Below are 11,322 nucleotides of genomic sequence, written 5' to 3' on the forward strand. Positions count from 1 at the left end.
ACCAAGTTGGCTCTCAATTTTAAAGATGGATATGAGGTAAATATTTAAAATAATATGTTAAGATGGAGAGAAAGAGGTAGAGATGATAAATTAGAGCTAATTTTGAATTATTTCTTTTAAGAATGTTATGTTGATAGTTTCATATAGAAAATGATAGCTAGAGGAATGAGAGTAGGAAGAGGGTGGATAGCAAGTAAAATGAATAAGAGTAATATAAAAGAGAAATATATGTGAAAAGATTGATAGTGATAATAGGGAGGGCAAAATAGAGAGTGCAAATAAATGGAATAGAATCAAATATCAAAGTGGGGAAGAGAAGAGAGGATAGGGAGATGAAGTGATAAAATGATAAATATTATGAGGTGATAGATAGATCAATCAAAGGAAATAGGGTATAGAAGTAAAGAGGCTACAAGTTAAGAGATGAGAAAGATAGAAATATGGAGGAAGAAATGAGTTCTTATGTGCATATGTAAGAAATATATAAAGATAGGGATAGGGATATATATAGAGAAATTATGAGTAAAAAGAAAATATTCATAGTTACTCTTTGGTAATGCCTTAGTGAAAATATCAACCAATTGATCTTTAGATTTGTAGAACTCAAGGTACATTTCTCCATTGTTGACCAATTTCCTAATGAAGTGGTACCTTGTATCAATATGTTTTCTCCTCTTATGAAATACATGATTATTAGATAATGTTATTTCTGATTTGTTATGACAAAGAATTGGTGTGGGGTCCTCTTGATGATGGTGAAGATCAAGAAAAACTCAAAGCATCCATACAACTTGACATGTTATGGAGGTGGCAGCTACATATTCTACTTCAGCTGATGAGATTGTCACTATAGGATGCTTCTTTGATGCCCATGACATGACTCCTGATCCAAGGTGGAAGATATATCTAAAAGTGCTCTTCCTACCATCAAAGATACTTGCAAAATCACTATCAATATAACCAATCAAACCAAAATTGTTAGCTTTTGAATAAAGTATTCCATATCCTATTGTTCCTGCAATATATCTCAATATCATTTTTCCAACTTGCCAGTGAGAATTGTGTGGTGACTCCATTAACCTTGAAATCAAACTGACACCATACATGATGTCTAGCAATGCAGCTGTCATATAAATTAAACTTCTAACATGTCTTTTAAACATAGTTGGATCAACATTTGAGCTCATTCTCTTCATTGCTAAGTTTTGTTCTTGTTGCAACTAGAGTTAATGATAGATTACAATTCATTATTTTAAATCTCTTCAAAACATCCTTTATATACTTGGATTGACAAATGAAGATACCTTTGTCACATTTAATAACTTCAATACCTAAGAAATATCTCATCAACCTCAAATCTGTCATTTCAAACTCTTTCATCATTTTTGACTTGAACATGTCTATTAATAGATTTCCAGTGAATATCAAGTCATCAACATACAAACATAGAATTAAAATCTAACCTTCCTTATTAGTGTTGACATACAACATGGGCTCATTGTTACTTATATTGAATTGATTACTTATCATGTATGAATTAATGCTCTTATACCAAGTCCTAGGAGCTTGTTTCAAATCATCAAGTGCCTTGTTTAATTTATATACCTTGTTTTCATGGCTACAAACCTCATAACTAAGTGGTTGTTTAACATATACCTCTTCATCAAGAAAACCATTCAGAAAAGCTAATTTAGATCTATTTGATACACTTTTCAATCATTTTGTGTAGCTAGAGCTAAAATAGTTCTAACTGTGTCAAGTCTAGCTACTGGAACAAATTTTTCATTATAATCAGCTCCATATTGTATGAAAAATGTTTAGCAACTAGCCTTGGCTTATGCTTAACAATTTCACCTTTTGCATCAAATTTAGTTTTGTAGACCCATTTGACTCCTATACATTCCTTTCCTTTAGGTAAATCCATTAATTCCCATGTTTTATTTATTTCAATAGAGTCAATTTCTTCATTCATCACCTTGATCCATTTATCTTCTTTAATTGCTTCATCAAAATACAATGGATCACAATAAAATAAAGCAAAATTTCAGTATATGTTTAAATTCTCTTCTTCTTGATCATATATCTCTTTTAAGCTTCTTGTCTTCTTACCTTTGTAACTTGGTCTTGAGAATGTAGAATCTAATTTATCACTTACATTTGAACCTAGAGGTGAGGCTCCTTGCACAAAGTTCCTTGGTGGAGTATTCGATGGTGATTGAGTCCCTTGTTCCTTCAATTCATCATCACTTTGTAATATTGGTGCTCCTCTTGTGACTTCTTTGTTATCATTTCCATGCCATAAATCTTTTGCTTCAAACTTAGTGTCCCTGCTAATGATCAATTTCTTTGAGACAAGGTTATACAATCTATAAGCCTTTGATTCTTCACTATAACCAATAAAGATGTATTTTTCACTTTTATCATCCAATTTCCTTCTCAATTCAGATGGCACCAATGAACAAGTAACACATCCAAAAACTCTAAAATGGGATACATTATGTTTCTTACCATTCCATGCTTCTTGTGGAATTGTGTTATTGACACTCTCTATAGGACTTCTATTTAAGATGTACATACAACACATGCTAATGCTTCTGCCCAAAACTCATTGGATAGATTTTTTGCCTTCAACATACTCCTTGCCATTTCTATTATAGTTCTATTCTTCCTCTCTCCTACACCATTTTGTTGTGGTGTGTAACTTGTGGTAAACTACTTCTTAATTCCATGAAATCTACAAAATTGTAGAAACTAATTAGAACTGAATTCACCACCTCTCTCAGATTGTAATACCTTGATGTAGAGACCACTTTATTTTTCAACCAAAGTTTTAACATCCTTGAATTTTTCAAAATATTCACTCTTTTGTTTGAGAAAGTATATCCAAGTCTTCCTACTAAAATCATCAATAAATGTTAAGAAATATATACTTCCTCCTAAAGATGGAATTTTCATAGGTCCACATATATTAGTGTGAACTAATTCAAATGGTGCTCTTGCTCTATATGAACCTCCTACTAGGAAGCTTTCTTTATGTTGTTTTGTCAATATACAACTTTCACATGAACTTGGTGGTTGCACTATTTGAGGCAATCCTTTCACCATATTCTTCTTTTATAACAAACTCAAAGCATAAAAAATGAAGATGACCATACCTCAAATGCCATAGCCATGATTGATCTAAGAATACTGTCTTGAAACTAACTTCTTTCCTTCCTTGAACGCAATGAATCTGGAGGGGGAACATTCAATTTTGTGTCATGTTGACCCTTACAATTAACTTGCCACCAGGATTTCTATCCAAGATTGTGCAAACATCATTATCAAAAGAAACATTGTATCTTTTTTGTACTAGTTGACCAACACTCATGAGATTGTGTTTTAATCTAGACACCAAATACACATCAGGAATATATCTTTTTACTCCATTTTTTGTCAAGACATTATAACACCTTTTCCCATTACAAAGACTTTACTATCATTTCTTAGCTTTACATTAGATTTTATAGAATCATCCAAGCTACCAAACAAATCTTCATTTCTAGTCATATGATTATTACATCCACTATGTAGAAACCATATATCACTAAAACTTTCTTGAGCAACATTACAAGTTATGAATAAATTTCTTGAATATTTATCAGATACATCTAACTAATTAGCACCATTCTTTCCAGTCTCCTCTTGTTTCTTTCTATATTCACTTGCAAAATGACCAAATCTCTTACAATAATGACACTAAATTCAAGAGTTATCAAACCTTGAAGATTGGTGTTGGAATGAACTTTTTCCACATCCTCTGTGATGGATTGATTTGTTCATTCTTCTTGATTTGGACTTCCATGTCCATCTATGCTTCTACTCTTCCTCTTCCTATGTAGTTTGATCTTCCTCTCCCTCTACCAAAAGATACATGTCATCTAAAGGCATTCTCCAAAGAAGAATTGTTATTACTGTTCATTCTTGATTCATGAGATAAAAGTGAACCCATTAACTCATCAATACAGAGTATTGTCAAATCCTTAGATTCTTCAATGACATTAACAATGGCATCAAATTTCCTAGGCAAACTATGAAGTATCTTTTCAACAACTTTTTGATTAGTCAAATAATCATCACCATATGATCTTATCTGATTAGCTACATTCATTTCTTGATTTAGAAATTGATCAACTGAGTTAGAATCCCTCATACACAAATTTTCAAAATCACGCCTTAAGCTTTGCAATTTAGCAATCTTAACTTTTAATGTCCCTTGATATGCTATTTCTAAAATATCCCATGCAATTTTAGACTTTTTAGCTGTAGAATTCTTAGGGAAAATTGATTCATCTAAAGATTGTTGAATTAGAAACAATGCTTTAGCATCTTTTTTCCTATTATCTTGTAATTTATCTTTTTCATCTTGTGATAATGCAGACTCATCTTGTGGTTTATTAAAACCCTTTTCAATAAGATCCCATATGCCTTGAGGACAAAACAATGTTTTCATTTTTATAGCCCAAAACTCATAATTTTTACCAGAATATAGAAGAAGCTGTGGTTGAGCTATACAACTTCCAGATGTCATAATAATAATCATAGTTACAACTGCAGCTTACTATTTTACCCTGTGCTTTACAAAGCAAAGATTTCAAACAAGGCTAAGCTAATGACATGTAGCTTAAACCAACAACAAAAACACATATATCTCCCTTTGAATCAAAAAATCCTCATATTGGATTCCTGTTTTTGAAATGGGATCCATAACTTCTCTTAAATATCACAATGATCACCTTTCATCTCCTTCTTTAAAGATTTGCGTAATCTGTAATCAATACAAGATTAAAAACTCTCTTACCAAAAATAAATATCCCTCATTTCTATTTTCAGGCTCTTAAAGCTCATACCAATTTGAAGTCAACAGTGAAAAATAAATACACAAAAATCAAACTTATTTCATTGCCTTACTGCTTTGTTGAATACATTACATAAAGCCTCTATTTATAGAGGTCTGAGAACTTTTTGGCATAATTATTACACATATATTAATATATAATATTTCAATATGGGCAGCTATGTAAAGCGGCTGTAACGGCTGGGACGGCTCATTGTGTGCTACCGACGATAAGCAATTACTGCCGACGGCAACTCCAAACATTTGGTAAACTTAAGAATATAACGTCAGTTATCAAAGAAAAGAGATGTCAATATGAGTGAGGTAATGCTTCCATTGCTACGCTGTTTTAACGGCAGCTGATTTGTACAGTTGAGCAAAGTCATCGATAAACCTGTTCAAGTTGAGAAAAGAAGAACCTCCCTCCGCAACCACTCTAACTGCCGCCTCCTTCAACTCCCTCCCTTTTTTTCTCAGCTCCTCCGATTTCATCAGTCTCCTCAGCCCTTTCTCAATCTCCTCCCTTTTAACCATCGGACTTCCATCAACGTCCACGCCTTCCAAATCCATGCCAATCTTCCACACATCTTTGCAGAAGCGGCAGTCCAGAAACTGGTCACCGAAATACGGCCATCCAAGCATTGGGATTCCCATGCTCATGCTCTACAAGCACGAGTTCCACCCGCTGTGAGTTACAAACCCACCTACAGAAGGGTGACCCAACACCTTCACCTGAGGCGCCCATTTCACAATCAACCCACGATCTTTAGTCCTTTCTGCAAAACCCTCCGGGAGAGTGGCCGGTTTGCCTCCGGCAATATCCATTCTCAAAACCCACAGAAAGAGGTGTTGGCTTTTCTCTAAACCCACTGCCAACTCCTCCAGCTGCTCGTTCGATTTGAGTGCGAAGCTACCGAAGGAAACGTATATAACAGAAGCCGGCTCATGGGCGTCGAGCCATTTCAGACAGCCCTCGTCCTGCTCCGACAGACTCGCGAGTCCATTCAAATCTCTTCCTTCCAGCAGATTGGGAAGAAATACGGGGCCTACTGCCAAAGCAGGGCAGCCATTACAGGACAGCGCGCTTACCGTCTCAGGTGATTCCACCTCATCGAACGTATTGACGAGCACGTAGTCTGCCTTGTTTTGAATTTCTGACTCACGCAGAGACCACTGATACATAGCGTCCGACGTGTCAGCGGCGCGGTAGAAGGAAAACAGATCGCTGGGCAGCAGGGGCGGAAGATCACCGGGCAAGCAACTGATCACTTTCGATTCCACCACTGCGCCAATTACAACAATCTTCACTCATTACTAACACTTTAGGGCAATCAATTAAATGGAATTGAAGATTACTACCGACGTTATACCTTTGACGGGGATGTGTCCACGGGAGAGGAGAAGGTCGGCGTTGCACAGTGCAATAGAAGAGGCGGCGCACATTGTCCAGAAGATCACTCGGGGGACTCCGAGCTTGTTGGTGACTTGGTAAGTGCAAGACATGAAATTGTCTGTTATAATGCAGGTGATGGGAGGAGTTTTCCCATCGGATAAACTGGACAGCAGATAGTGCTCCATGACGGGGCCAAGCTTTTCTAGTACGGTTACGTACTCGGGAAGATTGGAGAGACGAGGGCGACCAGGTGGCAATCCGTCTGGAACGGCGAGAAACTTAAACGTGGAGGATTCAGCTACAGCTGCTCTTGACATCATCTGGTTGTGGCTCCACTCGATGTTGACAAAAGTGATGAAAACTCCTCTTGAAGAGAGAAGATGGGCGAGATTCATAAGAGGGTTGATGCTCCCCTGTGCAGGGAAAGGCACCATGACTGCGTGGAGTACGCCGTTCATCTTCATATGCTCTGTGATTGCTTTGGATCGGTTGGATCCTTCTTCGATATATATAAAAGACAGACTACCGAAGCTGTTGATGGATTTAAGTTAACAGTCAACATGTTGAACAGTAGTTGACGGCAAATCTATATTATTATTTTGATTGGAGATTGGTTGTCGCGGGCAATTTGTATTTTTATATAATTGTGTGCTTTTTATATAAGATTTATTTGCAATAAACTAGAGTTTAAAAAGGCTATTAACATTGCTTAGAATTTTATAAGGCATGCACACACTTTTCATCATCGAATTGTTTATGTTATCGACTGGTAAGATGCTTACCCAAAATTTATTTTACATGGAAAATAAGTGCAAAGGCGGTTCGCGTGGGGCATTGTCAATTCGCTTTTTGGATTATGTCTTTCAAAATAATTGAGCTAAACGAGCTACTCGTTTTATGGTTCTAAGGATGTGAAAAATCAAACTATTGCAGTCACTGATTATTAATCTCCTATCACAAATGATTATTAAACTGCTGAAAATAAATTCCCAGCTAATATCGAAAAATAACACAACTGCAACTTCACTTAAAATACGGAAAGAAATGCGCAACAGAATCAACACAATATTTTCGGACAAATTGTCCCTGGAAAAACCCCTAAGGGAAAACCAGTTCTACAGATGAGAAATAATATTAAACTTCAGCAAATCAAGAGATACAAAATTCCTCGCCTCACACTGGCAGAACTCCGACAACCTCCTAATTTCTCCCGCTGATATTTCTCACTGCTATCCCTGCGCTAACACTGCGCCCTTGCTAACACTGCAAGACTGTTTGCTAACACTGCAAACTGCTTCACAAAAGCTTCTCTCACTGTGCCCTTGCTAACACTGCAAGACTATTTGCTAACACTGCAAACTGCTTCTCCAAAGCTTTTCACTGTGCCCTTGCTAACACTGCAAGACTGTTTGCTAACACTGCAAACATCTTCACGAAAGCTTCTTCTTCCTGTGCCCTTGCTAACACTGCAAGACTGTTTGCTAATATTGCAAACTACTTCTCCTAAAGCTTTTTCACTGTGCCCTTGCTAACACTGCAAGACTGTTTGCTAACACTGCAAACTGCTTCACCAAAGCTTCTCACTGTGCCCTTGCTAACACTGCAAGACTGTTTGCTAACACTGCAAACAGCTTCACCAAAGCTTCTCCCTTGCTAACACTGCAAGACTGTTTGCTAACACTACAAACTGCTTCTCCAAAAGCTTCCTGCCTTCTCTCTTCCTCTCCAAATGCCCCCTAGACCCCTTTTTATACTACTCTCGTTGGTAAACCAACGACCGAGATTAAAACAAACCAACGGCTGAGATTAAGACAACTCAACAGCCAATAATAGAATTGGTTGCAAGGTGTCCAAAAGGGAATCTCTAAAATTAGTAAATAATAACCATTTACTAATTTTTGGCAAGTGGACAAACAGCTGTCCAAACCACCCATAAATACAACCGCTATTCATAGATAAGAATGAACAGCTGTCCAAGCTACCCATAAATAGTGCTGCTATTTTCGGGTCAGAAATAATAGCTGTCCAACTAACAATAATTAACACTCCCTCTTAGCGAGGAAGCTGTTCTGCATGACACCCATCTTATCTCTGAAGAAGATAAATTTGGCCTTTCCCAAAGCCTTCGTCAGAATGTCTGCTACCTGCTCATCTGTAGGTATGTATTGTAGTCGAACAACTTTCTTCAATCTGCACACGTGGGTCTCTTTGCTGTGTGCTACAAAGCCTTCTGGTTGTTCTATGTATACCTCCTCCTTCAACTCACCATTGAGGAATGCTGTCTTGACATCCATTTGATGGATCTGTTATCCCATCTGTGCTGCAAGTGAGATTACAGCTCGTATAGAAGTATACCTGGCAACTGGAGCAAATGTCTCCTCATAGTCTATTCCCTCCTTCTGAGAGAACTCCTTTGCCACAAACCTAGCCTTGTATTTCTCGATGCTACCATCTGCACCGTGCTTTATCTTATAAATCCAACGTGATCCAACTACAGCCCTATCTGTTGGTCTAGGTACTACCTCCCACACATCATTCTGCATTATTGAAGAATATTCCTCAACCATAGCATCTCGCCATACCTGATGTTCTGCAGCTTCCTGATAGCTAGAAGGCTCACTATCTACCAACTGACTAACATAGTCATTGAACTTGGCTGGTTGTCTTCGCTGTCTAGTACTCTTCCTAGGAGCTCCCACAAACTCCTGAGTATCCCTTTGTGCACAATCTCTGATGAAGTGATATCTAATATCTATATGTTTAGACCTATCATGAAACACTGGATTTTTAGACAACTTGATGCAACTCTGATTGTCACAATGTATCATAGTAGTCTCAACCTTCTGACCAAACAAGGCTACTAACAACTTTCGAAGCCATATAGCTTCACATGTCGCCATGCTAGCTGCTATGTATTCTGCTTCTGCTGAACTTAGAGCCACAGACTTCTGCTTCTTTCTGAACCAAGATACAACTCCTGATCCCAAGCTGAAACAACACCCTGAAGTGCTCCTTTTGTCTGTTGTACTTCCTGCCCAATCTGCGTCAGTATAGCCTATCAACCTGATACCTTCACCTCGAACATATCTGATCCCATACTCGACTGTACCACACAAGTAACATAGCACATGCTTAGCCGCTATCCAATGCATTCTCTTTGGTTCAACCATGAACTGACTAAGAGAGTTTACTGCAAATGCTATATCTGGTCTAGTGTTGACCAAATACATAAGCGAACCAATCACCTGTCTATATAAAGTGGGATCTACATCCTTCTCCTTAGATACATCGTCATGCTCTGTGCTCACCTCCGGAACACCTGTCACTGTCTCACGAAGCAATCTAAGTGCTCCATGATGAATATGGCCCATCCTCCTATGCCATAGCTCTCCAAGATCTCTAGGATTATTGTTGCTCATAAGTGCCTTAGGAGTATCAAACTGCAATCTATAAAGGCGACCACTCCTAACTCCAATAGTTATGGGTGATTTCCAATCCTTGTGCTTAATCAACACATGTGTCCCTCTAAAGAGTACATTATACCCCCTATCCTGAAGAACAGATACAGAAATCAAATTCATACCTAAGCCCGACACATATAACACATCATGAAGAGGAATTATCTTTCCATTCTCCCTCTGAAACTGAATAGTCCCTTTCCCAACAGGGTTGAGTTTGGACAAGTTTCCCATAGAAATCTGGATGTTGGTGTCCTCCTCCTTGTAACTGAAGAAGTACTCTCTAACTCCTGTCATATGAAATGATGCCCCACTATCTATATACCAAACACACTGTGAGGTTGAGCTAACCATACAAGCTATGAGTGCAAACTCATCTTCCATTCTGCTGGAGAGTTCTTCTGCACTTGCTGAAGCTGCCACCTGCTTCTTACCCTTTTTCCTCTCTGGGCAATCACTGACATAGTGGCCAAACTCGTGACATCCAAAGCACTTAACCTTAGAAAGGTCCTTCTTCTTCTTTTCACTTTGTGAATTTGATCCTTTGCTAGATCCCTTCTTTGCTTTCCCTTTACCCGCTAGGGCAATGTTCTCTTGTTCCACCTCATTTTTCTAACTCTTGTTGGCCCCATTGACAAGACTTAGTCTAAACTCCTCCTGAGTGAAATCAGTCCATAGTCGATCCCAACTCGGTAAAGTATCTCGTCCACTGACAACTTGAACAAAGACACTCCATTGTTTAGTAAACCCATTTAGGGCTATTCTCACTAGCTCATCATCATTAGGGCTATCTCCAACAGCTGCTAACTCATCCTTGACAAGTCTGAGCCTGGTGAGGTAACTTGTGACGTCTTCTCCCTGATTCATCCGGGTATTCTTTAGCTTCTCTCTGAGAATCAACTTCCTGTTAGTGGTAGCATTCTGGTACAGATTTAGAATGGCGTCCCACATCTTCTTTGCTGTATCTAGCTCCGAGATATGTGGAACAATATGATCCTTGACACCATCAAGGATAATCCTCCTCGCTTTGGCATCGTCCTTCCTATATGCTGCAAGCTGTGTTGCATCCGTTGGTACAGGTACACCACTGGTAGCATAATCTTTGATACCATTCTCTTCCAACAATAAAGAAATTCTGGCCTTCCAGACACCAAAATTTGAGGCACCATCCAATCTATCCTGATCTCTCAAACTAGCTGAAGCCATCTCAAGGGTTTAAAGCAATAATAAATCTAAAGAGATCAAAATTTCTTTCCTAGGGCAAAACTCTTCTACCCTTAACAATGCTCTGATACCATGTGAAAAATCAAACTATTGCAGTCACTGATTATTAATCTCCTATCACAAATGATTATTAAACTGCTGAAAATAAATTCCCAGCTAATATCGAAAAATAACACAACTGCAACTTCACTTAAAATACGGAAAGAAATGCGCAACAGAATCAACACGATATTTTCGGACAAATTGTCCTTGGAAAAACCCCTAAGGGAAAACCAGTTCTACAGATGAGAAATAATATTAAACTTTAGCAAATCAAGAGATACAAAATTCCTTGCCTCACACTGGCAGAACTCTGACAACCTCCTAATTTC

The 11,322-nt window shown here is 38.0% G+C and overlaps 1 pseudogene across 1 annotated transcript; it reads right to left on the reverse strand.

Moving 5' to 3' along the window:
- Positions 1 to 5,190: 5,190 nt before the first annotated feature.
- Positions 5,191 to 6,735, reverse strand: LOC149580557 (7-deoxyloganetin glucosyltransferase-like; annotated as a pseudogene). The gene is made up of 2 exons (XR_016359996.1): positions 6,247 to 6,735; positions 5,191 to 6,159 (listed from the first exon to the last, which is right to left on the reverse strand). The product of XR_016359996.1 is annotated as a 7-deoxyloganetin glucosyltransferase-like (transcript).
- Between the last annotated feature and the right edge of the window lie 4,587 nt (positions 6,736 to 11,322).

The sequence above is a fragment of the Cupressus sempervirens genome, chromosome 1, assembly GCF_028749045.1.
Source record: "Cupressus sempervirens isolate cs-2001-9-10 chromosome 1, ASM2874904v1, whole genome shotgun sequence".
NCBI classification, from domain to species: Eukaryota; Viridiplantae; Streptophyta; class Pinopsida; order Cupressales; family Cupressaceae; genus Cupressus; species Cupressus sempervirens.